Source organism: Ursus arctos, unplaced genomic scaffold (assembly GCF_023065955.2).
Source record: "Ursus arctos isolate Adak ecotype North America unplaced genomic scaffold, UrsArc2.0 scaffold_4, whole genome shotgun sequence".
NCBI lineage: Eukaryota > Metazoa > Chordata > Mammalia > Carnivora > Ursidae > Ursus > Ursus arctos.
This window is the reverse complement of record NW_026623056.1, coordinates 86,804,100-86,829,910: the sequence shown is the minus strand read 5'-3', so window position 1 is coordinate 86,829,910 and position 25,811 is coordinate 86,804,100. Positions and strand designations below refer to the sequence as shown.

Genomic DNA, 25,811 nt, shown 5'->3' with positions numbered 1-25,811 from the left:
CTCTGGGGTCGGGGGTGGCGGGGCGCTTGCCCAGGGGCCTCCCCCGCCGGGTGCGGGGTCCCTGGCTTCTTCCCGACCCTCTGGGACTCCCCGCGGCCCTAGGGGTTCTGGTTCCTGCGGGAGCGTCTAGGTGCCCAGATGCCCGGAGGATCTCACGTCCATCCCTTTTAAGCGGCCGCGTGGTTTTGGGGCGCGGTTACGGATGTCTCGGGACCCTCGGGGTCCTGCCCTGTCTGCGGTGCCGGAGCGCTGGCACCCGGGACGCCCCGACGGCGCTGCGCGAACCGGGTAGAATGGAGACACGGCTACGCTTCCAGGCGGTGGAAGGCCGCGGAAAGGAGAGGGAGAAGAGAGCACGCTGCCCACCATCGCGGGTCTTGGGAAAGAACGTGGCTCCGCGTGCGGGTGCGAGGGATTTTCCTCCAGTTACCCCGGGGGCTCGCTTAGAAAGCGCCTGGATGAGCCTGGAGCCACAGTCGCCCGGCCCTGAGGACACTTCCCCAGGCTGCAGGGCTTGGGGGGGGGGGGGGCGCGGAGCGCAGCTGCCACCATCACCAGCGCAGGCTCAGGTGGAAGGAATGCTGGTTTATCAGTTGCCCGGGCGACAGAACACTGAAGGCGGCGGGCCTGCGCTGGGGGGTCGGGGTTGCTAAAATAGCATCTGCTCCTCCGCGCCCCACCGACGCTGCGTTTGAGACCTGGAGCTTGCTGTATGTGATTTATGGGAATTTACGTGTGCTGTATGGGAAAAAAAACCAACGAACTTCGGAAATAAAAATATTTCCACATTTTGTTTTCTTAAAAGCAACAGATGCTTGACAATAATTAAACCTAATTAAAGGCAGAGAAGGAAAATTAATAAATAACCTTACTACATACAATTTCATACAAATGATTAAAGACGACACTGGGTATAACGGAGGGAGAGGGGAAGTCAAAGAACAATATGAGCAGACATTACAACAATAAAGTACTGTATTTAACGTTGGGCAACCCCTGTGGGTAGCCTGTGGCAATGCAGTCGGCTTACCTTCCTGAGAAAGTATGACAACATATATCACACGCCTTAAAAATGGTCACCTCTTGTCTCAGTAATTCTCCTCCTGGGTCTGTGTTAAAGATGCATTAATCCACAGAGAGATGTTCATTACAGTGTTATTTATAATGTTGAAAAATATGCCTAAACATATGGCAACGACTAATCAGTGATGGTGGAATATCATGCAGCCAATAAAAATGTTTATTGAGTTTTGAACAGCCTGGGGAAATGCATACATATAATGTTAAAAGAACAAAATTGGATGAGTAGGGTCCAAACCACACAGAGGCTACAAATGACAAAACAGAAGTGGTCACTGAGTAGTGGGATTACCAAGGATTTTTTTTTTAATTTTATTTGTGTGTTGTGATGAGCACTGGGTGTTATATGCAACTAATGAATCGTTGAACACTCTGTCAAAAACTAATGATGTCCTATATGTTGGCTAACTGAACATAATAAATAAATAAATAAATAAATAAATAAATAAATAAATTTTTTAAATAATTTTTTTTTTACTTTTAAGTAATCTCTATACCCAGCATGGGGCTCGGACTTACAACCCCAAGATCAAGAGCCAGCCAGGTGCCCCACTAAGGATTTAAGGATTTAAAACACTTTAAAAACGTTTTCTAAATTTTCAACAATGAGCATATGTTTCTGTGTGGTCAGATACACATAACAACATTTATCATCTTAACCATTTTCAAATACAACTCAGCAGCATTAAGTACATTCACACCGTTGTGCATCCATCCCCATTATCCAGCCCCAGAATGTCTTCATCATCCCAAAGTGAAACTCCGTCCCATCAAACACAAACTCCCCATTCCCCTCTCCTCCAGCTCCTGGTACCACCATGTTCCTTTCTGTGACTGTGGCTCTAATTCCAGGCACCTCATATAATTGGGATCATTTGCCTCTTTTGTGGAGCATATAATTAATTTCATAAGCTATCGAGTTCATCCTCATCCCAACCCTGCAAATAGGCATGATCCTTATCTTACAGATTAAGAAACGGGTTCGGAGAGATTATGGAACTGGTGTGAAGTCACCATCTGGTTAGAAAACCAGAACTTGTGCTTCCGCGGGTACAAGGAATTCAGACACGAATGCTGCTAAAGTAAGTTTGGGACCCAAGACAGCGCGGGCACACAGTAAACACAAGGCTGTGTCTTCGTTTCTTTTGCTCTTCCTTCTGCCAACCACATGTAAGAACACATGGGCCTTGCAGAGCAGTGACGATTTGAGTGACAGTATCAAGTAGTTCTGGATTATAACCCAAAGTATATAATAAATATCAATGAGTTCATATTAATATCAATAAATATTGAGTGAGGAGCTTAAGCAGGTCTCCTTAACAGAAGAGTTCCAAAAGATTTCGGTAAATACTCTGCCCTCAAGGAGGTGGAGTATAACTCCACAAACTATAATGAAAATTAACAGCTATGCATGGTTTTGCAGAAAATATATTTAATGAAAAATAAATTCACTGGTAATACAGCATAAAGGTGCATGTGTGTGTGTTTAATTTGAGTTCTTTCTGCAGGTAGAAGAATTAAAATACAGTAACAGAAATAAACTGCTGTTGATTCAAGGACTTTTCAATTCAAAGGACTTTTGTGTTATCAGGTATATTATAATTATTTCTTAAACTTTTGGGGGGTCCAAGGAAGATGTTTATGATAGAGAAAATAATTTGCCGAAGGGTATAGAAATCTTAAGAAACTTAATTAAGTCCTTGGTTTATAAACTGGGAAAAATTGCATAGCTTCAAGTGCCTGAATTCCTGCCTGGGAGGTGATGTGGGAAAGATAAAATTGAGATTCTATTTCTTGCTCTGTTCTCTTTAATTAAAAATTCTTTTCCGTGTGCTGACTTTCAATCGTTGCTTAGAAACAAAGAGTAAAGATGTCAACCCTCAGGGTTTCCGGCTTGCCTAGGAGGAGGATACCAAAAGTCAAAACATCTCAGAGGGCAGAATATTTTTACATAAACAGTGCTGAAGACAAGCAGGGAAATGACTGTTTCCTTTCCTTGTGTTTAGACAGACCCTGTTTCCTGTTCTCCGCTCCACAAAGTGCCCCGTAACTCCCAAAGCTGATGTAGAAGCTACAAGATGTTATTGCTGTTGATATTATTTTCTAAGAGATTTTTTTGGAGACAAAGCAAAAAGTATATTTTTTCATGGGAATAAGATGCATTGGGATATTTTTGTTTTTAAAATTTAATTTTTATTTTTTTTAAATTGTGGTAAGATACAAACAACATAAAATCTACCATTTCAAGTATTTTAAGTAATCGTTATTGAGGTGTAGTTGACACAATGTTACATTGGTTTCAGGTGTACGACACAGCGATACAGCTACTCTGTAAGTTATACTGTGCTCGCCAGAAACGCAGCTACCATCTGTCCCCATACACCACTATTACGATACCATTGACTCTATTCCCTGTGCTGTCTTTTATTCCTGTGACTTTTGTATTCCATAACTGGGTTTTTAAGCCTTTTTTAAGTGTCAGTAAAGGACATTCACATTGTTGTGCAACCATCACCACCATCCACCTCCCGAACTTTTTCGGAATCCCGAATTGAAACTTCGTATCCATTAAACAGTAAAGTCCATTGCCCCCTCCCTCTGCCCCGATAACCTCTATTCTGCCTTCTGTTCTATGAATGATTCTCTAGATACATCATATAAATAGAATCATGCAGTACTTGTCCTTTGTTTCACTTAGCATAATGTCCTCAAGTTTCATTCATCTACTTGTAGCCTTTGTCAGCATTTCCTTCCCTTTCAAGGCTGGGTAATATTCCATCCTATGTATAGATCACCTTTGTTTATCCATTCATCCCCGCTGGACACATGTTGTTTCAGCCTCTTGGCGATTATAAATACTACTGCTAAGAACAGCATTCATATGAGTCCCTACCTTCATTTCTTTTGGTATATATTCAGAAGAATTGCTAGATGAGATCTATTGGGTTTTGAATTCTTAAAGTTTGAGTTTGCTTTTGAAAAAAAAAAATTTAACATGGAATTTGTTTTCAAGGCATGAAAGAGGAGAATGTCATAAACATTTGTAACCAAGCTTCTCCCTGTGACCGCGGATGTCCACAGCTTAACTGTGTGATTACGGATGTCTGGGTGCTAGAACTGTGTCCAGATACTCCCTGCATAAAGCCAGGACCATCGCAATGGCTCCCTGACCTCCTCCCTACCCCCCTTACCTCTCAGATCCCCCTACTGCTCTCCCCTCCAGCCCACCCCCTAGAGCCCCAGGCCTCTGGGCTGTTTGTGGACCAGAAACATCCCAGACACACACACATCTCAGGGCCTCTGCCCATAACAGCATCCTTCCTTCCACATACCCACACCGCTTGTCTGTCACCTTCTTCAGGTCTTTACTCGAGTGTCCCCTGAGGATGAAGCCATTCCTAGACACCTGTTTAAAGCATCTCTCTCTCTCTCATGCACACACACACACACACACACACACACGCAGATGCATGCTATCTTGGCATTGCCTATTCCCTTCCTTTTCTGCTTTATTTTTCTCAATAGTACCTATCACATTTAACAGGCTATATTTTAATATGTACTTATTTTATTTATTGTCTGCCTCTCTCACCGGGCTGTCAGCTCCACGGGGACAGGGCTCTTGTCTGCTCTTGTTCACTACTGTAACCCACTACCTAGAACAGCATCTGACATAGGAGATGCCCAGGAGGTGTTGGCAAGTGTGTAGCTGTGACTACGGTTTGCTTTGGATGAAAAGGAAGAAGTACTTTAGCGCTGCCTAATTATGTACTTTGACTTAACACCCCGAATGAGAGAATCTGGAAAGCAGCCTGTTTTATCCACCTATGGGACATGACAAGTAGCAGGATCTCACTGCATACTGGGCCCAAAGTAAGCAGGATGCTATTCACCTCTAGGGGGTTGAAGAGTGTCCCCAAAAAAGATATGTCCAAGTCCTAATCCAGAACCTATGAATGACCTTACTTAAAAAGTTTTTTCTTTCCAGTTGTAGTTAAGGATCTCTAAGAGGAGATCATCCTGAATTTAATTTTTTTTAAGATTTTATTTATTTGACAGAAAGAGAGAGCACAAGTAGGCAGAGCAGCAGGCAGAGGGAGAGGGAGAAGCGGGTTCCCCGCTGAGCAAGGAGCCAGATGCAGGGCTCGATCCGATCATGACCTGAGCCTATGGAAGATGCTTAACTCACTGAGCCACCCAGGTGCCCCGATCATCCTGGATTTAGAGTGGACCTTAAATTCAATGACAGGTATCTTTACCAGAGAAATCATGAGTGAAAGGCAAAGGGAGATTTGCAGCACAGAGACACATGGAGAAGAAGGAGGTGTGAAGACAGAAGCAGGGATTGGAATAACACATCCACAAGACAAGGGACGCTAATGAGGGCAGGCAGCCTCCCACAGCTAGGAGAGAGGCACGCAGCAGACCCAGAGAGCCTCCAGGAGGAAACCCCCCGCAGGCACCTTGATCTCAGACTTCTGGTCTTCAGAACTGTGAGAGAATAACCTTCTGTTATTTTAAGCCACCTTGTTTGTGGTAATTTGTGACAGTGGCTCCAGTACGTTCATACCACCCCCCCCCCCAAGTCAGCTCTAAACTGGCCCCCGAGTTGATGACTGTAATGAGATTCACTCTTCCAGCTGTGTCTAGAGAAGAACAAAGGAACTTCTGTGACTTAGAGCTTGTCTGCTTGTTCGCAGTACTGCCTGGCCAAAACCAAAACCAAACAACAACAATAAAAAAAACCCCAAAGGACCCAGTAAGATAGGTGAGCCAGAACTCAAGACACCAGAGCAGGAAGTGACGTGGGCGTCATTCCCGGCTCCTCTCCATTTCACAGACAAGGTAACAGAAGCTCAGGAAATGACTTGCCTACACATTAGTGGTAGCTAATGTAGTAACATTAGCTTTGGCTCACGTTTATTGAGCATGTATTATGTGTCTGGCGTTATGGTTTATGGATATCAATTCACTCAGTCCTCACAAACGTGAGGGAGAGAATTTTTGTTTTTTTTTTAAGATTTCATTTTTAAGTAATCTCGACATCCAACATGGGGCTTGAACTCACAACCCTGAGATCGAGAGTCACATGTTGTACTGACTGAGCCAGCCAGGTGCCCCAGGGAGAGAGCATTATCTAAAATTTCCAGGTAAGGAAACCAAAGCATGGAGAAGTTAAATCATTACTTCAAGATCACCCGGAAAATCAGAGCTGGGACATGAACCCAGGTAGACTCACTTGAGTCTGAGGCTTGGCAAACATGCTCCCGGGAAGACAGAACTCCCTCTGTCATCTGTCAGAATTGGTGTCACTCTGCATTCACACCGGCTTCCAAGGGGGCTAGCCATATGACAGATAAATTGTGTTGGGGAGTTGAACACATGATGGCGGCGAGACCTATAGCTCTTTCTCAAATGAAACCATTCAGGGTCACGCTGAAACTCTGCTACTATTATGAGAAGTTGAAATTCAGACCCTCCCTGTATCCCAAAGGATACAAAAATACTGATTCAGAGGGGCACATGAACCCCAATGTTTATAGCAGCATTATTAACAATAGCCAAATTATGGAAAGAGCCCACATTTCCCTTGACTGATGAATGGATAAAGAAGATGTGGTATAGGGGGCCTGGGTGGCTCAGTTGGTTAAGCATCTGACTTCAGCTCACGTCATGATCTTGGGATCCTGGGATTGAGCCCCACATGCGGCTCTGCACTCATCAGGGAACCTGTTTGTCCCTCTCCATTTCTCTCTTCCCCTCATCCTGCTTGTGCTCTTTCTCTCTCTCAAATAACAAAATAAAAAAGAAGATGTAATATATATATTTATGTGTATATATATATGATGGAATATATTGGACTATATGCATATATACATACACACACAATGGAATATTACTCAGCCATCAAAAAGAATGAAATCTTGCCATTTGCAATGACATGGGTGGAGCTAGAGGGTATTATGCTAAGCAAAAGAAGTCAGTCAAAGAAAGACAAATACCATATGATTTCACTCATGTGGAATTAAAAACACAAAACAGGTGAATATTGGGGAAGGGAAAAAAGGAAGAGAGATACAAACCATAAGAGACTCTCAACTATAGAGAACAAACAAACTGAGGGTTGAAGGAGGGAGGTGGGTGGGATGGGCTAGATGGGTGATGGGCACCAAGGAGGGCACTTGCGATGAGCACTGTAAGTGATGAATCGCCAAATTCTACTCCTAAAGTCAACATTACACTATATGTTAACTAACCAGAATTTTTTAAAAGATTTATTTATTCGAGAGAGAGAGAGAGCGAGCTCATGAATGCATGCTGGGGGAGGGGCAGAGGAAGAGAATCCCCAAGCAGACTCCCTGCTGAGCACGGAGTCCAATGTGGGGCTTGATCACAGGACCATGAGATCATGACCCAAGCTGAAACCAAGAGTCAGATGCTTAACCTACTGAGCCACCCAGGCGCCCACTAACTAGAATTTAAATAAAAACTTAAAAAAAAAAATCAAAACCCTATCTCCAAATACTTATGTTCTGAGGTACTGAGGGGTTAGGACTTCAACATATGAATTTGGAGGGCACACGATTCAGCCCATAACAGATGCCCTTTCTTGGATATAGGGTTTTTAAAGACGTTATTAAGGCCAAATGAGGTCATATGGGTGGGCCCTACTCTAATATGACTGGTGTTCTCTCTTTAAAAAAAAAAATTATATATTTAAGAGAGAGAGAGCACTAACGGGGGAAGGGGCAAAAGGAGAGGTAGTAGCAGACTCCCCACTGAGCAGGGAGGCCAACATGGGGCTCGGTCCCAGGACCCCGAGATGATGTAAGCTGAAGGCAGATGCTTAACCAACTGAGCCACCCAGGCTCCCCTCTTTTTTTAAAATACATTTTTATTTTTTATTTTTTAATGTAATCTCTACACCCAGTGTGGGTCTTGAACTTACAACCCTGAGATCAATAGTCACATGCTCTTCCAACTGAGCCAGTCAGGTGCCATGACTTGTGTTCTTATGAGAAGAGGAGATTAGGGGGTGCCTGGCTGGCTCAGTCGGTTAAGCAGCAGACTCCTGATTTTGGCTCATTTCCTGCTCACAGCCTTATTTCACCTTCGGCTGGATACTCCTAGAGCAGGTGCGTGGTCCATAACCGACACTCGAAATGTGTCAATGAACAAATCGTATTACTTTTTAAAACATCTTTCATCCCAAGTAGAGTGGGACATATTCTTCACTCTGTATTCCTCAAACCCGGAACAGTCTCTGTGTGTTAGCGTGGATATAGGTTTGGCTGTGCTTTAGAGACCCCAGGTAATAGTGACTTACACAAGATAGAAGTCTGTTTCTCACTAAGAGTCTGGACAGAGGTGGCCCGGAGCTGGTAGGGAGCCCAGGTCCATTAGCTTGTGCAGGGTCCAGGTTCCTTCTGTCTTGTTACTCCACCTTCCCCAGGTGCTGCCAGCATCCTCACAATCCAAGAGAGCTTGTCACTCTGTCCGTGTTCAGAGTGGCAGGATGGAGAGAGCCGGGGAAAGCATTGCTCCTCTCTCTCAGGGTAACACCCAAACGTTGCACACATTGCTTCGTGCACATCTTATTGTGAACCTGGCCACAGGCCCCCCTCACTGTAAGAGAGGCTGGCTACCGTGCATCCAGCTGAAAATTCTGTTATTGTGGAGGAAGAAGAGAATGGGTATTAAGAGACAACTAGGAATCTGCTATAACATGCCTCATAATAGATGCTCAATAAATATTTGAATTAATGAAATATTGTCAATTAAGAATATACGGATGTGATAATAATGCTCCAGGGGGCAATGAGGAACCTTAATTTTAAAAAATACACCAGAACTGGGGTGCCTGGGTGGCTTAGTTTGTTAAGTGTCTGACTCTTGGTTTTGGCTCAGGTCATGATCTCACAGTTGTGAGATCAAGTCCTGCGTCAGGCTCCACACTCAGTGTGGAGTCTGTTTAAGACTCTTTCTACTCCACACCCCCCATCTCTTTTTCTCTCTAAAATAAAGAAATCTTTTTTTAAAAATACACCAGAACACGGTAAGTTTTGATTAATGTAAGTTGGAATATTCACCATATAGAGAACCAGAGATTTTCACTGAACACAACAGAAAATAGTTAGATTCTGTAACCTGAGGAACAATTTTTTAAAAAGTATACCTAAACATAAGGGTGTAGAGAAAAAAAACTCAAACTAGTTAGCATATACCTTAGGAAGTTAAAATTTACATTATGGTGTCAATATAAATTCCAAATCTAGTTCAAAATAAAGGTCTAAAACATAGGCAGCCTTAACCAGTATTTTCTATGCTAGGAACAATTAGAATAAATATGCTTACATGGAAAAATAACTTCTACAACTATGAACCATTTATTTCAAGCAGCACTTGGTATGTAAGAAGTTCAGCTGGAATTTATCTTTCTAGGTCTTTCCTGAAAACCTCTATCTCCAGTCCCATTGCCACTACCGGCCCGGGTCATTATTCACACCTTCTCCATGTGGGTCTCTCCTCCCTCTGATCTAGACTGTCCACTGCCTTGAGTGATTTTTCCTGATGCGAAGTACTGGTTCAAACATCTGGTGATTCTTTGATCAGTTCCTAACTCCTTGGCTGAGTATTCTGGATCTCCATATTTATTTGATATTCAATACAAGTTGACCACTGAACAACTTGGGGGTTAGGGGTACCACCCCCCCATTCCGTCAAAAATCTGCATATAACTTTTGATTCCCCCCAAATTTAACTACCAATAGCCTACTGTTGACCAGAAGCCTTACTGATAATGTAAGCATATTAATCATAACCCATATTTTGTGTTATATATTATATACTGTATTACAGTAAAGTAAGCCAGAGAAAGGAAAATGTTATTAAGAAATTCATAAGAGGGGTACCTGGGTGGCTTAGTCGGTTAAGCGTCTGCCTTCGGCTCAGGTCATGATCCTGGGGTCCTGGGATCGAGCCCCACATCGGGCTTCCTGTTCAGAGGGGAGCCTGCTTCTCCCGCTGCCTCTGTTCCTCCCCTTGCTGGTGCGCATTCGCTCTCAAGTGCGCACCCTCTCTCTTTCTCTCTCTCAAAATAAATAAATAAAATCTAAAAAAAAAGAAAAAAAGAAAATTGTAAGAGGGGCAGCTGGGTGGCTCAGTTAGTTAAGCATCTGCCTTCGACTCAGGTCATGATCCCAGGGTCGTAGGATGGAGTCCCACATCGGGCTTCCAGCTCAGTGGGGAGTCTGCTTCACCCTCTCCCTCTGCACCTCCCCCTGCTTGTGTCCGCTCTTTCAAATAAAGAAATAAGATCTTAAAAAAAAAATAAAAGGAAAATCGTAAGAGAAAATACAGTTCAGTGTTGTATTTACGGAGAAAAATCCACAAAAATCTGCATGTAAGTGGACCCCTGTGCAGTTCAAACCCGTGTTTATCAAAGGTTAACTGTATATTCAATTTATCCCTCACTCTAGAAAACCAGCTGTCTTGATGTTCTCCTTATTCATTTTTCATTTCATTTCATTAGATGATCTTGTGTTCACATGGCTCAAAAATAACCCAGCATAAAAAGTGACAGAGTAAAAAAGTCTGCTTCCCACCTCTGTGCCTTTCCACTCCATTCCCCGGTACCCCACTTTTCAAAGCCTCTTGTGCAGGCTTTGGGGTTCTTTATGCAAATATAAGCAAATATACCTACAGTTTCTTATCAACCCCTCTCCTTTTACACAAAAGGTAGATTACCATATTCCAGATATTTCTATTTCCATATCAATGCACAGAGAGCTTCCTCATCTTTTTTTGAGTTGTACAGTGTGCCAGTGTGTGGAGTATCAATATTTATTTAACTGTCCCTACCTGATGGACCTTCAGGTGGTTTCCAACCTTCTGTTACTACAAGCAATGCCTCGACAACTAACCTTGTACGGGCGTACGCCGTTACGCTCATCCGTGACTCTAGCTCAGTCTATGTTCTTGGAAGAGGTGCCTGAGTTGGTCACCACTAAACCAGGTCCTCTTTCCTTTGGTATCTCTATGGGCCTTGGCTTCTATGCCACGAGCCCACCACACTCCCTTGGTCCCTGGGAGAGATTTACTCCACAGGACCGTTGGAGGAACTGGTATACTGTACGTATGACTCATGGAACATGATGAACCCAACTTTACCTTTTACCATTTCCTTAAATAATCCAGGGGAAATGATCTCGCCTGCCCCAGATGAAAACTCTAGGAGGCTGTATTAGTTTCCCAGGCTTCTGCAACAAAGCATCACAAACTGAATGGCTTAGAACAACAATTTTATTGTCTTCAGTTCTGAAGGCTTGAAGTCCAAAATTCAGGTCTTGGCAGGGCCATGCTCCCTGTGAAACCTGTAAGGGAATCCTTGCCACTTCCCCGCTTTGGTGGCTAGCTGGGTCCCTCCAGTCTCCGCCTCGGTCATCATGCCCCATCCTTCCTGTCAGTATGACCTTGTCTTAACTAATGACATCTGCAGTGACCGCATTTCCAAATAAGGTCACATTCTAAGATACTGGAGGTTAGGACTTCAACATATCTTCTTTGGGGGGGACATAATTCAACGCCTAATGTAGGCTCAAAACTCTTCTGCTCATGTTGGGTAGAACACTATGTTAGGGGTTACTTTAAGTCACAAATTCATTCTCAATTCAGAAACTAGTATTTCCAGTCCTAGCTATCGATCAGTGCTTCAAGTTCCATTCCAAGGCCAGCTGTAGGTCAGGGATTGGCAACTGCCTGCCTGCAGGAGGGGGTGTGGCTGAGGTTGCTGCTTTCTTTTGACTTCCTCGGCGCCCTGCCCATTCGCTCCCCACCACCTATGGGCTCAGTCTCCAGCCAGGATGGGAGAAGTGGGAGGATGGGACAGGTCTGACTTGCTGGGAGGCTTCAGTCTCTCAGGGGCTGTTCTTCAGCTCCTTTTCCTCTCATGGGTATTTTTGGAATTTCTTTGAAGATTTCCAACTTCGAGAATTCTTGGCTGCAGATCTCCTGATTCTGGCAAATGCAACTTGATTTGGGGAATTAACTTGCAACTTCTTTTTCAGCCCTAGAAATCCAGCAGTCCTCCCTCTGCTCCTAGGCAGCCCTTTTGGGCAGGACCCTCAGTGATTCAATGCCAGCCCCCTACTCTCCCCCATGACCCACATGTGATTCGAGGACCCCTATAAGAACTGCAGACTGCTGCAAGCTCCCAGCCTTGCCACCAAAGCAGTTGGTCAGTCCAACTGGATTTCCTAGGGGATGTCAGACACATGTCCACTGGGTCCTCCAAATGCAGGGACACAGACTAACACCCTCTGGGCTATTCCTGGTAGGAGGAAGGGCCAGGAGAAGACATCTCACCGCAGGCCCAGGGCTCTCACCCCACTCCTCCCCTCACTCTGACCCCTTGTACTTCCTTGTTCAGGTTGAGGCTCTGGGGGACCAGGGAAGCATCCCTTCCTTTGCAGCTCCGGCGGTGGGGGTCTTCCTCACCCTCTCTTTGTGTCTGATACACAGGTATCATGGCATCTCACAGAAGATTCCACTCTAGTATTCTCTTCCTACCTGCCAGCATACTGACCATAAATACAATGAGAGTGATTTACAAATTCTCTCCCTGCCTTTTAAAGAAGGTGTGTCCTGGAAACTGAAAGGCCTTTCAAAAGTTTTTTTTTAAATAAACTTTATTTTTAGAATAATTTTAGATTTATAGGAAATCTGCAAGGTAGTGGAGTTCCCATAAACCAGTTTCCTGTTAATATATTACATTATTACAGTATATTTATTACCGTTAATAAACCTATATAGATATTATTATCTGTAGTCTGTGTTTTATTTAGATTTTCTATTTTTCCCTAACATTCTTTTTCTGTCCCAGGAACCCATCCAGATACCACATTACATTTAACCATCATTTTAGGCTCTTTTTGGCTGTGAAAACCTCTCCAATTCTCCTTGTCTTTCATGACCTAGACAATTCTAAGGTCAGGTCAAATATTTTGTAGGATGACCCTCTGTTGGAATTTGTCTGATGTTTTTCTCGTGATTACGTCCAGTTATGGGTTTGCGGGAGTGCGGTATAAGAAAAAACATATTTGGTCTTTGTCCCCAGGGCCTGGCACCTGGCTCCTAAACCCTTGGGAGTTCCCGGTGAGGGCACCCACAGCTGAGGTTATGTGAATGAGGTGATAACTGTGGGCTCCTAGACGGCTGCGGACGGGGGCTGGGAGATGGGGAACCAACCAAGCGATGAGCAGGTTGTAACTTTCACTTACCATAAAAACCATCAAAGAGAAGGGTTCAGGGCTGGGCGCTGCCAGGGTGGGGCCGGGCAAAAGGCACCGAAGCTCTGGACCTCCCTTCGGTGCTTCTCTTCCATCGTCCTGCTCCTCGTGAGTTGTACCCTTCACACGACACGGGTAAGTGAAGTCCTTTGCTAAGTTCTGAGTGTTCTAGAGAATTATCAAACTGGAGGGGGTGCAGGTGCGAACCCACGAATTTGTAGTCTGCGTGGCAGAAATGTGGCTGCCGTCTGAAGTGGGGGCAGAGAATCCCACACCTGGTTGTTGGTGTTGGAAAAGACACCCTGCGTTTGCGACCGGGAAACCCCTAAGAGGACGACCAGAGGCGGCCAGTGGAGAGCCCCTCTTTTTGCTGAGCATCTTGAGATAGGATGTATAAGGCATTATAAGGGGGTGACAGACTGGAGGACTGCATGAAGGAGAATTAAAAACACAACGTCAATAGGGGACAACGCGGGGGAGAGAAGGCTGGTAGAAGAGAATCAACGAACGGTTTTCCGTTTCCCGCGTCTAACGTTAGAAAAGCGCCAGGGCCACCACATCCCCGGCGTTGGCACGCCCTCCCGCGGCCCCGAACCCCGCGGCGCGCGTGCGTTCCGGAGGCGGTGGGGGCGCGGCGGGGCAGGGCGGGACGGTCGACCGCCGCCGAGGGAGGGAGGGGTCGCAATCTGTGCCGCGGGCCGCCGCGAGGGAGGGCGGGAGACCCTTCCCGGCCCGCGAGAGGGGGCGGCGCTTCCGGAAGGGCAGCCAGGAGACCTGGGGATCCGGCAGCGCCACCGTACTCGCGCTCCCCCCCGCGGGTCCCCCGCTGGCTCGGCCCGCCTGTTAGTGCGCATGCGCGGCCCTTGGTCAGCAGCCTGGCCGCCCGCGTTCTGGCGTCCTACCGGCCGCCCTGCGAGGTCCCAGGCGCACGTGTGTGCCAGGTGCAATTGATAGCTGCAAAGAGCAGGAGGGGCCCACGCGCGGCCGGAAAACGGGTGAATTCTTCGTAGCGTGGGTGTGGCCTAGGCTTTCTAAGTACCCAAATCTAGGTGCAGGAGAAAAAAATTAGTACGTTTACCAACATTGAAAAACGAAAATCGGTTCATAGACAAACAAAAGCCTACCATAAAGAAAGTAAAAGATGGGGAGAATATATTTGCGACGTCTATCACAGATTCAAGGTTAATATCCCACATAAGTAAATAAGACTGAGGGAACCAAAGATCAGAATTCCAATTTTAAAGAAGGCTATAGACATGAATGGATAATCTGAAAAAAAAAAAAAAAAAACAAAGTATGAATCTGGTCCTGAAAAGAAAAGATGTTAGGTTCGTATAGGGTAAGAGAAAAGCACATTATTCTGAGATATCATTTCTAACTTAATCCAGTTTGTGAAAGTCAAAGGCGAGAGGACAGGCTGTTGGGGACACAGGCACTCATACATTGCTGGTGGGAATGCAAGAGGGTACAACTCTTATAGAGGGGAATTTGGCAACATCTAACAAAACTTGGTATGATTTTACCCTTTGACCCAGCAGTTTCACAGCTAGAAACTCACCCTGGAGAAACACTTACACCAACATGAAAGTATGTAAATGTACAAAGTTACCTATTGCAGCATTGCTTGCAATGACAAAATTTTGGAGATAGTTTTTGTGCCGGTGCATAGACAAGCGGTTGAATGAACTGGCATATTCATACAATGAAGTACTATGCAGTTGTTAGAGTGAGGAAGATCTCTATGAACTGATATTGATAAGTGAAAAAAGTTAACTATAAAAACGTACATATATTTTGCTTTTTGTGTAAAATGAGGGGAAATAAAATATTCAAGGATCTCCTTATGTTTGCTAAAAAAGAAAACTCGAAGAATCAACTAGAAACTAATAAATTGGTTACTTACAGTGGATTGGTGGGAATGGGGAAAAACTAAGAGGAAATGACATATATTCAAGTGTACTCTTTTTGGGTAGTTGTGACTTTAAGAAATATGGATGTTTTAATACTCAAAAAGTAAAATTAAATCAACAAAGATGGGAGAAGAGAAAACTAAAATTGGATACAAACAGAAGTAAACAAATGAACTAAATGCTGTAGTAAATTAACTGCCGAAGAAGTAAACCCAAATTACTTTTGAACACAAATCTTTATATATTTTCTGTGTGTAAACAAGCAAACAAAACTACAAAGAAATTTTGAACTTCACTGAGTTGGCAGTGGTCTGGGGTAGCAATTCTGAAAATATTGTCTGTGTATTGTAGAATTAAGTAAATTGATAAATATACTAGGGCTGGGAGCCAGGATTTTCCCTTGGAGTATGGTGTTACAAACATGGAGGGAGGGGCGGCAAGGGAGAACTCTCTGGATTGGAATCAGAGCTCTGTGGTTTGGAATCTACTGCCTAGATCGGCCTGCTGAAAAAGCCTGGGGAATAGGGCCACTCCAAGAGCCCTGAGTATTCCTTGTGTGCATATCTTAGTTTCTAAACACCATTGTCCAGAGCTCCTTGGAGTAATGGCTCACTCCGGGAGGGGCAAGATATTCAGGAACAGCTTGTGTTAGCTGAAAGCAAGGAGGTGCGGAAAGAATGATGAAGACAGGTCAGGAGGGATACAGGGGTCAGCCTGATAGGGCTTCCAGTGGACAAATTTGGAGCAATTTGAAATCAAAATGAATAATGACAGTAGTGAATTATGACATTGGGGGGAAAAAGAATCCATGAATCCAGAATGATACTAAAAAAAAATCTTGCAAACACATAAGTAAATAGAGGTCAAAGGAGCAGTTCTTCTTTACAGTAGAATACCAGCTAATAAGCGCTGAGGGAACAGCAGAGTTAGAAAAGTAACTGTATTGCAACTATTGTAGCAATAACTGACTCAGGCAGAATCATTAATGGATGCTAAAACCCCTGGGTGAAAGCTTGTTGGGGGATATTACACAGTCACACTCCACAGGAACCTTTATAGTGGGAAAATCTGGTGGGTCCCATCTTAACCATGTGATCAAAGTCAGGATCATCAGTTAGGGTGACCTTACATCATGTGCCGAAAATGCATCACCTGAATTGGATCATGAGGAAACGGACAAACTCAAATCGAGGGATAATAATACGGCCTGACTCTCCAACAATGTCAAGGCCACAAAAGACAAAGACTAAAGAACTGTCCAGGTTAAAGGGGAATAAAGAGACATGACAACTGCATGAAATGTGGGACTTTGGCGAAGATAATACTGCCATAAAGGATGTTATTGGGACAATCGGCAAAATGTGAGCATGTACTGAACACGAGATACTGGATTTGGATCAGTGTTAGATTTTCTGAATTTGAACATTGTAACGTGGTTACATAAGAGAACATCCTTGTTCTTAGGAAAGTTACCCTGAAATATTTAGGAGTGACGAGTCATGATTTCTGCAACTTAATCTCAAATGGTTCAGGGAAGAAGAAAAGTCTGTGCAACACCTTGTACCCTTAGTGGATACACCCCAATTTGCATAATATGTTCCCTACTGTGGAACATTTAAAATTTTCCAATTAAGGGGCGCCTGGCTGGCTCAGTCGGTAGAGCATCCAACTCTTGATCTGGGGTCGTGAGTTTAAGCCCCATGTTGGGTGTAGAGTTACTTTAAAATAATAATTAAAAAAAATTTTTAAATTGCCAACTAAAAAAATCACTCATAAACAATGTTGCTACCACTATCTTTATGAATCTAATTTCTTCTTTTGTTACCATTTTTAGAGTGAATGCCCCCAACTGTGAATCCCAAATCAAAGAGTGTAAATGTTTTTATGGCCTTTAAGAAGAGTAGTAGCTTGAGATGCCAAGAGTGGCTGATTTAAATAGAAGGTTGTATATAACAGGGGAGGTGACAGCATTGAGCTACAAATAGCAGGAGATTGTGAAAACAGCTGCTCGAGCTATTGTGCACAGGACTCTTATATCACTAGGAAAACTCCCCACACCAAACTCACTAGCCTTTAGGCTAGTAACACCCCTGCCATTGTCCTGCGAACCATGGGTCTACTCCAAGCCACCATGACCTAAACCTAGATTTTGGACAATAAGGGATTTGTGATTAGCTGGCTCGTTTCATCTAGAGGATTCTCTTAAGAACCACAATGTGAAGTTTTGTGTTTGAGAACCTCACAATTCTCCGAGGCAGTTGTGAAAATCAGTATAAACTGCAAATTGAAAACAACAGGCCTTTGGCCTAAAAGATATTCCATTGAAAACAAATAAAAACCACTGGTAATGGGAGGTAAATTGGTATAACTACTTTGGAAAACAGTTTAGCATTATCTTTTAAAACCAGTGTTAATTAGCTCAGCCCAGTAGGGGGTCCACGCCCAGAGAAATGTTTGCCCACCAGCTGCTCCGGGGACAAGTAAGGGGATGTTCAGGGTAGGGCTGTCTGTCACAGCAAACAAACTGGAAATAACTCAGGGTCTGATCAGCTGGACAAGGGCTAAACAAACGATGTTGTAGTCATACAATAGAATATTATATAGCAGTGGAAATGAATATAAAGAGCAGCGATGCACAATTTTATGTGTAAATCTTAGAAACATTGCATGGAAAAGTGCAAGGCTTAGAAGTGTACTTATTGAATAATGTTTTTATAAAGCTAAAACAAAACAATATATGGTGTAGGGATATACTCATTTGTATTTAAGATGTACTTTTTAAAGCAAGGGAGTGATAAATGGAATATCAAGGATGAGGAGTCAGGGGTATGGGATGGGAAAGATGATAAGAAGTATAGAGGTATTGGCAATATTCTAGTTTTGTTTTTTTTTTTAAAGTGCGCTGTAGATCTCCTTCATAGGTGAAGAAATGCAAATCACCAGTAAAACATTGAAAAAAATGTTTTTCCAGTAATTTGAAAGGAAAGAAAAATCACTCTTTTAAAGAGAGATACAATTTTTCATTAATCAGTAGTAAAGGTTTATTTTTATTTATTTTTTTTAAAAGATTTTATTTATTTGACAGAGAAAGCGAGAGAGCACAAGCAGAGGGAGCAACAGAGGGAGAGGGAGACATCGACTCCCCGATGAGCTAGGAGCCCAACATGGGGCTAAATCCCAGAACCTGGAGATCATGATCTGAGTCAAAAGCAAGAGTTGGACGCTTAACTGACTGAGCCACCCAGGCACCTCTAAAAGTAGTAAAGATTTTTTTTTTAAAAGGCTGTCCTCTATTAGGAGATAAAATGATACAACATTCAAGGTAAGAAGTTTGGCCTTAGGTTCCCGTAGTCTTAGGCTTATATCCTTTGACCCAGTAATTTCACTTATAGGAACGTAGGAATATATCCTAAACAATTACCAGAAAGGTAGCTGAGTTTTGTATAGGACTGTTCTCAGCCTTGTGTGAGCAATCCCTTGGGGGAGAAAACAGTCCCACAATAGGAGAGTGGTGAATAAATCATGGAACACTCAAGTGTGGAATATTTTGCAGCTGTCTGCAATCGAGTTCTTGAAGACATTTAACTGGTTACCCCCGAATTCTCCTGTTTACTAGAAACCTCAGCAGTGATGGGAGATCTCAACTTGATGTTTTCTCTGACCTGGAGGCCATCCATAGCCACTTAACTGGAGGTCAGACTCCATTCCTTTTCCCAGATGCTTCGTCTTTGCATTTATCTCCTTGGGTTTTTTGTTTTTTGTTTTTTGTTTTGGGGGGGGGGGACTGGTGGCAGTATACCTAATAGACACCATGGGTCATTCTAGGTGCTACCACTGAATAATGAATTCCCTATTCCCCCAAACACAGATGGGAAGCCTCATCCATCGCTGAGGTAGCAATGGAAACCTAAGTGCCCCTAGTAAAGGAACAGTAAATCCAGATCTCAGTTACTCTTTTTTTTTTTTTTTTTTAAAGATTTTGTTTATTTATTTGACAGAGAGACAGCCAGCGAGAGAGGGAACACAAGCAGGGGGAGTGGGAGAGGAAGAGGCAGGCTCCCAGTGGAGGAGCCTGATGTGGGGCTCGATCTCAGAATGCCCGGATCACGCCCTGAGCCGAAGGCAGCCGCACAACAACTGCGCTACCCAGGCGCGCCCAGATCTCAGTTACTCTTGCCATGAAAGAAGCAGTTAGCACCTAGCACCAGAACAAGAAATCCACTGAATAAGCAATTTTTTAAAATTTATTATTTTGAAAAGATTTTTATTTATTTATTTGAGAGAGAGAGAAGGACAGAGGTAGCAAGAGAGAATGGGAGGGCGGAGCGGGAGAAGCAGGGAGCCTGATGCCGGGGGATCCCAGGACCCTGAGATCACGACCTGAGCCCAAGGCAGATGCTTCACTGACTGAGCCACCCAGGCGCCCCGGAATAAGCAATTTAAACGCATAATTTGCACCTCCCTCCCCAAACATCCTATCAGGAGGGGCCGGATTTGGCGACTTTTTCCGTCTTATTTAGCAAAACCTTCAGCCACCTTCGTTTCACGATGTGCCAGGAGTAAAGGCAGATCGCGTCCTTGCCCCTGGAGAGTTTCCAGCCGCAAAGAGAAGGCAGACACAGGGTTCAAACAATTACAAGGTGGGTGAGTGCTGTTGCTGGAGGGTGTGTGTTTTGGGGGGGGGTGAGGGGGCTCACCTAGCCTAGGGGTCGAGCGAGACCTCCCTGAGGAGGTGACATTTTGACGTTTAAGGCCAAACCTCAGGACAGGTAGGAGAGCGCTGGGGCAGGCCAGGCGGTGCTGTGGGCGGCCAAGTGGAGAAGGGCCGGGGAAGGGGGCTCGGGTCCCTGAGCCAGGAGTCCCCGCCCGCGGTGACCAGAGCAGTCAGGATTTGGGATTGCGCTGCGGCCGTGGGGCCCCACCGAGGGGTTTCCCTACCTGGCCTTTCCTACTGTCCGTTTCCGACGCCCCCGCTGCCACCTGCTCTGTCCTTGGCACACCTTCGGGTGCATTTCGGCAGCGGCCGGCCACCCCGTGGGCCGCGGTGCGGCGCCGGCGCGGGTGCAGGGCCGGCCGGGGGGCCCCGGGCTCCGGCAACAGGTACGTGCGGCGCCGATTGCAGGGCTCGGTCTGGCCCGGTAAAGGGCTCGGTTCCCGGCTCCACAGGGCACTGGGCGCACGCTCTTCGGTGGGTTCTCCAAGAAATGGCCAGATTTTTCGTCTTGGGTTTCCTGCCTTTGATCCTGCTGTTAGTCCCCTAGGGGGAGTTATTTATAGAAGGGAATAGTTTGATCTCCTCCTGCTCTTTTGCTTTTCTTATTCAAGCTGCCTGACTGGGGGCTGGGTGCAATCATCTTTCCAAGGTTGAAATCTTGTTCAAAGCGGGCTGCATAAAGCAGTTCGATTGAGCTGCGTCATCTGCTCTTGGCTGCTCCAGGAAACGGCCCTTTCTCTACTGAAGGCTTTACGGGCATTTATCAACGGGCTACGTACTAGCCCTGTGGCTACTGAGCTGCTGCTTCCTTTTCCACAGCCTGAATTTCTCCTTTTATTCCACCTGATTTACTGTTATTTTATTGTAAACTGCCTTCAATGCTTTTGAGGCTAAGAAGAAGGATTTGTATAAACTCATTTTATTTATTTTTTTGTTTAGCTATATTATAGGTTTTTGTTTTTGTTTATTAAGTTGGCTCCATGCCCAGCAAGGAAGTCATCACAACCATAGAATAAGACCCTGAGATCAATACCTGAACTGAGATCAAGAGTCAGATGCTTAACCAACTGAGCCACTCAGGCACCCCTATTTTAGAGTTCTTTAAATTGAGGTGTAGTTGACGGAGCTTTAGGTGTGGCCCATAGTGATTGCACCACTCTATGCATTATGCTATGTTCAACCCAAGGGTAGCATTTAAAAAATACGTTTGCATTTTTTTAAAAGATTTTATTTATTTATTCGACAGAGATAGAGACAGCCAGCGAGAGAGGGAACATAAGCAGGGGGAGTGGGAGAGGAAGAAGCAGGCTCATAGCAGAGGAGCCCGATGTGGGGCTCGATCCCATAACACCGGGATCACGCCCTGAGCCGAAGGCAGAGGCTTAACCGCTGTGCCACCCAGGCGCCCCATACGTTTGCATTTTTAAAAAGATCACAGATTGACCTGCGAAGCAAAGGACACCAACAAGGGGCATGGCAGCTTTTCTGGACCCCTTCCTGGAGTCTTGATGCTGGTGCCTCTGTGAAAACACAAGTTCAGTGAAAACAGGAAAGCAAAGGCATGCTGACCTGGGAACGTAAGGGGCTGCATGTAATGCTCCCATTCTCCCACCGATTCTTTCCACCACACTTTGCTTTCCAGACCCATGAAATATCCAGTAGCAAAAGTTTATAACAGGTGCGACTTTTTTTCTTTTTAAGCAGTGATTCACTTTCCCTAAATCTCAGTTCTTAGGAAAAAATGTCCAGGTTGGCTGAGGGAGAAGAGGAAATTCAGTTATTAGGTGACTCATCCGGCCCTTTTCATGGCGCCTGCGGCCACAGGGCAGGACCCGTCGATGCGGGGTGTTACCGAAGTGGCTGTAATTTTAGGCCGAGTTTGCTTTTTGATAGATTATCTTCATCTGTGCTTTGCTGGGTGACATTCCCACGGTGCTCTGCTGAAAGGCCCCTGAAGTTTTTGACCCTCAGTCCCATCACTCTCCCAGTTGTCCCTTGATGCCCCTCTGCTTGTCCCTTTCTCAGGGCTCAGACAGGCTCTGTCTGGGATTTTACTCGGCAAATCACGAGGCCCCAAATTATATCACAATGTTTCTGTCCTCCTTCCTACACACTGGGGCGTGGGGAAGAATGTCTACTCTGAATTTCCTCAATTAATGTGGCAGGCACTGATAGCAGCCACAGTCCAGAACTTGACACTGACTTTAATTCAAATCCCCTTCTGTTGGGGCATTAAATGATAACACCTGAAGGAGAGGTTCAACTGGTAGGGATGCGAGGCACTGTGGCTGGCCAGCTCGGGAACATCTGGGGGCAGACACGCTTTTCCATGCCTGAGAAAGACTCCTGGATCTACTTGAAAGGAGCCCTGCTGTGGGTCGACCACAGCCCATTTCCTGTGCCGTTAGAAGGAGGTAATAATATTCATCCCTAAGAGTTAGGAGGATGAAATGGAAGCGTCTTGCTCTTCTGTTCCCTTCCTTTTGACTCATGCAGGTTGGCTGTTCCTGGATCAGATCAGTCACTACTCAGCCCTGCATGCCCACCTTCTCAATCCTCAGCCAGCCCCATGTGGATGCTGTTATTCTCCAGGAGGGTGTGGGAACAGAGGCGCCTGCCTACAGTCACATGGTCCCTGTGTGTGTCCGTGTCTGTGCCCGTGGGGGGAGCCGGGGGTCTGGGGCAATATCGGAACCCGGGATGCCTGACTCCAGAAGGAGGCCTCTGGGGCTTCACCGTGCAAACAGCAGCTCACACAGGCTCCAGCCCCGGACTGCTAAGCCAAGGCACTGCTGAGGCTCTTTTCATTTTGGTTGTAAAGGTTTTAGTCAATTTCCCCAGTCATTCATTTGACCTCTTTAACCAGCCTTTTCAAGGTGTGACCCTTTTTGTTCAGGACATAGGAAGACAACAAGACTCAAGGTGAGTGGGGCTCACCTGTCTGCCTGCCATTCAGCCTCTGATCTGTGGAAGCGGTTTAGACTTCTGAGCCTGCTGAGTGCTGTGTGTTTGTCTAATCTTCTGGAAGCTTATGGTACTAATCGCCCCGACTGGAGGTCCTGTCTGATGGGCAGGAAACTATTCACAGATGGTGACTCCCTTCCCCCAACCAGGAATGGATTTTTATACGCATGGGACGTCAAGGACCACTCCCCTCTGTTGGATGAAAATACATTTGCTTTCAGTGGAGAACATTTTGTGAGCACTTCGCTCTCTAGTGGCCAACTAGGCAAAAGAGTTAACAGTTCTAGCTCATCTTACAAACTGTGAGGTGTGAGCCAGTTTAATTTCAGAAACTTTTATTGTCCTCCCACTACGTGCTGGCACAACGCTAAATACCAGCTTATGAACGTGAATAAGAGGTCACTGCAAATCAGGTCCTTGTAAAGTGAATCACGTTGTAAATGTATTAGGATCCCAGAACTTTAGAGCTTGGAGATGATCTGGTTTGTGTCGCTCCTTCTTTTTTAAATAGTTGAAAACTGCCACCCAGAGAGATGAAATGGTGTGTGAAGACCATATGGCTAGTTAGGGACAGGGGAGAAAATGCCAATGAAATTCAGTAGAAGGTCATCCCCTAATTTTTATGACTTTTTATTTTGAAATAATTTTAGACTTACAAGAGTTGCAAAAATAGTACAGAGTTCTTTGCTCGGCTTCCTCCAATGTTAACATCTTACACAACCATGGATTCATCAAAACTAGTACATCAACTAAACTACAGACTTCAGATTTCACTAGTTTTTTTCCACTAAAGTCCACTTAGTTCCAGGATCCAATCCAGGATACCACATAGCATTTATTATTACTTTTTTTAGATTTTTAAAAAATGTATCCTAGCATTTAGACTGTAGTTTTTAACTTTGGATTTTCCTGTACTCGAGGTTGTTTAAGATGTCATTGAATCAGTGACATCCGGCTGTTGTACAGAAACTGTATCCCAAGCCTCTGGGTTTTGGAGCAGGCTGTTTCCAGAGCCAGCTGTTTGCTGGGAGGATCTTGATGAAATCTCACTTACAGCTTTTTGGATGTGTCGGAGGTCTGGACAATCCCAGCCTGTCTGATCTGCATACAAAAGGCTGCCCTCGGGGCTAGCAGTGCCATAGTCTGGACCTTCTGCTAACTGTCTCCTCTTGGATCTTGAGGCTCATTTCTATTTATTATTGTTGTGCATAGAGCATTCTTTGCTCTCAGGTGCCTGGTTTATATGGTGAAGGACTTTGGAGTTAGAAAGACATAAATTTAGCCTCCAGCTTCCCCACCCAGTTGTGGTACCTTGAGCAAGTCACTCAACTGCTCCTCTGCGAGATGGGAACAACAGCCTCCCTGCAGAGTTGAGAGGTCTCAGTGTAAGAAATACACAGTGGGGGCGCCTGGGTGGCACAGCGGTTAAGCCTCTGCCTTCGGCTCAGGGCGTGATCCCGGCGGTCTAGGATCGAGCCCCACATCAGGCTCCTCCGCTATGAGCCTGCTTCTTCCTCCCCCACTCCCCCTGCTTGTGTTCCCTCTCTCGCTGGCTGTCTCTATCTCTGTCAAATAAATAAATAAAATCTTAAAAAAAAAAAAAAAGAAATACACAGTGATTAGCATAGTGCATGGTGTGCTCGTGTGGAGCGAATAAACAAAAGGATGGATGGCACGAGGCAGAGACCAGGCTAGCTGGGTACAATGGAAAGTCTTGAATGCCAGGGGCGGGCAGGGGTGGACACTGAAGGGTTTGAGTAGGGGAGTGATGTGATCAGAGTTGCCCTTGCAAAGTCACAATGTGCTGGATTACAGAGCCGCAGGAAGCAGGAAACCCACAGGGAATCATCAGGAGGCTATAACGTTAGTTCTGATGAGAGCAGAATGGGTACGTGGACTGGACAGAGGGGTGGGATGGAAAGAGGAAACTCTCAAGAGATGGTGTGGCGATGCCATCCACTGATACAGAGGATGTGAGGTGAAGGCGGGACTCCAAGATGACTACGTTCTAGGTCCATGTGGAAAAAAGACTGAAGCCAGAGAAATCAGGACAAAGAGGAAATCTGTGGGGAAAAAAATACAGTTGGTTTTATTCATGTTGCACTTGAGATACCAACAGAAGGTCCAAGTAGATCTGTAGAAACAGTGGTTGTGGCCCTGGAACCATCTGGACATCATGCCCAAAGGCGTGGCCACTGAAACCCAGAGAGCAAATGGAAGCACTGTGGAAGAGAATGTGGGTGAGGCCAGAGTTGGGGGCAAAGACTCCTTCTAGACCAGCGGTTCACAGAAGGGTCAGAGGGACAGAGGAGGGCCTACTGAGAACTAGGGTGTATCAGTTTGCCCTAGCTGCCGTGCAAGGTACCGCAGACTGGGCAGTTTCAACAGCCCAAATATACGTCCTCACCGTCCAGAGGCTAGACGTCCAAGATTAAAGTATCGACAAGTTGGTTTCTCCTGAGGACTTTCTCCCTGTGTCTTCACAGGGTCTTCTTCCCTTTGTGTGCATCTAAGTCCTAATCTCTTATAAGGACACCAGTTATCCAGGATCCCCTGACCTCATTTTACCTTCATCACCACTTTAAAGGCCCCATCTCCAAATACAGTCACATTTTGAGGTACTAGGGATTAGAATTTCAACATCAGAACTTGGGTGGGGGGACATAATTCAGCCCATAACATAGAAACAGAAACAGATAATGACTTTTGAAAGAACTCAAGGTAACTGTTTCAGAAAGGACAGGGGCTGGCTCAGATCCAGCCAGACCCCCGCCTCTCTCCCTCTCTCCAGTGATTCACAAGGAAGGAGGCTGTTTGAGGCTCCTCTTCTGTTTGGCTTCTGAAGAGGTATGTCAA

General features: G+C 45.1%; 1 protein-coding gene and 1 long non-coding RNA gene across 5 annotated transcripts in view; one reads left to right on the top strand and one right to left on the bottom strand.

Moving 5' to 3' along the window:
* Positions 1–3,292: 3,292 nt before the first annotated feature.
* Positions 3,293–12,943, bottom strand: LOC130542661 (uncharacterized). The gene is made up of 2 exons (XR_008957370.1): positions 9,993–12,943; positions 3,293–8,746 (listed from the first exon to the last, which is right to left on the bottom strand). It is a non-coding gene; the product is annotated as an uncharacterized LOC130542661 (long non-coding RNA).
* A 6,867-nt stretch (positions 12,944–19,810) lies between these two features.
* Positions 19,811–25,811, top strand: part of HLCS (holocarboxylase synthetase) — a 208,327-nt gene continuing 202,326 nt past the window's right edge. For 2 of the 4 annotated variants that reach the window (XM_044390567.3, XM_044390512.3), the window contains exon 1: positions 20,307–20,377. The gene's annotated coding sequence lies outside the window, so the exon portion shown is untranslated. Of the gene's footprint in view, positions 19,918–20,306; positions 20,378–25,811 lie in introns of those variants that run through there. The other 2 variants (XM_044390597.3, XM_044390535.3) reach the window with 2 other exon arrangements.